This window comes from Empidonax traillii, unplaced genomic scaffold, assembly GCF_003031625.1.
Source record: "Empidonax traillii isolate 1590-97213 ecotype Southwest subspecies unplaced genomic scaffold, ASM303162v1 scaffold1488:size101188, whole genome shotgun sequence".
NCBI classification, from domain to species: domain Eukaryota; kingdom Metazoa; phylum Chordata; class Aves; order Passeriformes; family Tyrannidae; genus Empidonax; species Empidonax traillii.
In genome coordinates this window covers 4,731-6,926 of record NW_020956681.1, presented here as the reverse complement: position 1 = coordinate 6,926, position 2,196 = coordinate 4,731, and the positions used below count along the sequence as shown (strand labels likewise).

The 2,196-nt window shown below is 35.2% G+C and overlaps 1 protein-coding gene across 1 annotated transcript in view; it reads right to left on the bottom strand.

The window, feature by feature from the left end:
- The window catches only part of LOC114070240 (cullin-2-like), an 8,564-nt gene that overhangs the window by 1,644 nt on the left and 4,724 nt on the right, over positions 1 to 2,196 (bottom strand). The gene's annotated exons all lie outside the window — the stretch shown is intronic.

Sequence of the window (2,196 nt, the reverse complement as noted above, 5' to 3'; positions counted from 1 at the left end):
TGCTTTTGTTTTAAAGACAAGTTAAATAACCATGGAATAGTTAATTTATAACAATTAAGAAAGCATCTTTAAGAATTAGTGTCAGGACACTGAAACTGACTGCTGAACTCACTGGTTATTTTGGCTGCATATTACCCAGATCTCTTCATTTCTCTTGCTTGCTTCATTTCACAGTACAAATGAACACAAATACCGATGTTAAAAATTAATATAATGTTAACACATCTCACAGTAGAGTTCCACCACTTATCTCCTTTCTTATCCAGTTTGAGACAATCGGGGTGAACCCCTCTTCCTTCAGTCACTGAAGGCAGATCTACAGTTTGGCGAGTTCCATCTGCCTATGCTGGAACTTTGTAATACATGCAGTAAAAATCTGCATTTGCTTTGTAGAAGAAACTGCCACTGCAGGCAAAACTGGACTTGTCTCTTACTAGTTCTCAGTTTTGTCCATTCTCCTGTAGAGAAGAGGAAATCATGAGTAGTAGCAGATGATTCAAATCTAGAACTTGGAAAATTTTTCAAACAAAATATCTTACTACTCAAAAGTCACAATATATTTTGCCTGTAGTTTTTAATTTCTTCCGTAAAGAAAGTGATTTTTATTTCAGCTGGATTTCCTGTTTTCTTTACAGCTTCTCATGGCTGGCTTTGTCCCAGCTCTAGAGTTTGCTGGGGCCCTCTGAGAGCCAACAGAACTCACCAGGTGGAACTCACCCAGCAAAGCAAACAAAAAGCTCAAAAGAGCGAGTTTTGTTGGGCTTGCAGCCAAGCGTCTGGTAGGTTCCACAGCAGCACAAATGAGGAGAAAGTGGGTGCTAACAAGCTAATACATCTGCTCAGATCTCACCTAACTTCAGCCCTACATTCAAACTGATTGTCAGCATCATATATTCATGTATTTACTCAGGACAGAGAGAACAAAAGGTAGAATTTTGTATTGGTAAGGGCTTTTTTTGATTTGTTTTTGTTCTATCAAAGGTAATACAAATAAGAAGGATAGACAGAAATACCTCATGGTCAGAATAAAAACTTTTCTGGCAATGACTGCACTGACCTTTCCCCTCCACTACTTCCATGGACTTACTCGTTTCATGGGAAAAGCTACCTCATCCTGCAGGCAACTGCAGCATAGAGCTAGAATTGAAATTATCAGGGCGTATCTAACACAATTAACAATTCAGACAAACACCATATGATGACATATATAGGTCTACCAGGGGCCTGGAGTATTCTCTTGGACACCTCACCCTAAATAAAGTGTGTGGGGCTGTAGTTTCACTGTTAAAATCAGAGCCAATGACATTAAGGTTTAGGAGTCTCTCAATCATATCTCTAACAACAATAAAATCCTACCCTTATTGCTAAAAAGAAAAATATTAATGAGGTGAGAAAATATTAACTCCTTGTAGTAAACAGACTCCTTGAATACGAATGAATCTTTTTAGAAGGAGTCAGACAGTAAAATGTAAGTGAATACACTATATATGTACATAAACAGCATGATAGAAGATGTCACCAGAATTTTAACAATATCACAACTGTACTCTCTACTTAGTTTTTAAAAGAGTAACTATCAAAATATCCCCATCTTGAAAAGCTAAAGAAAAAGCTCCTGATGTTAACAGACTATTCTGCAAGATCACTGCAAGAACAAAAGACAGCAAAGGTACATAAGATAGTGGCCCTTCCATTAAACAAAGGAAGAAGCAACCAGAAAGGATTTGTTTCCGAAACATAAAAATTTCTAAATTATTTCACCCTTATAAACTGGTGCCAAAAAAAGAACATTTTGAAATCTTTTTCTAATAATTTGAGAGTGGGGAGAAAAACATATTGTCAAAGACGAAACAAGTCTTGCCTTTCATTTTCTAGTTTTATTTGTAAATTCTTACAAGGACTTCATCATAACTGCATGGATGTTTTAAATAACAGGAAACCAAATAGCCAAAGATTTTGAGAGGATTCAGGACCTACACTGCCTCACCTTTTAGATATTCAAAAATCCGAATTCTTAAATTAAGCTTTCTTTCAGAGTAATTGCGTACACAAGCATTATTTCAAAATCCAAAACTTTTAAGATATCTCACATTTCAAGTTCTGAGCTTACAAACTTTCTGTACCAGCCTTTTTTTTTTTTTTTTTTTTTTTTTTTTTTTTTTTTTTTTTTTTTTTTTTTTTTTTTTTTTTTTTTTT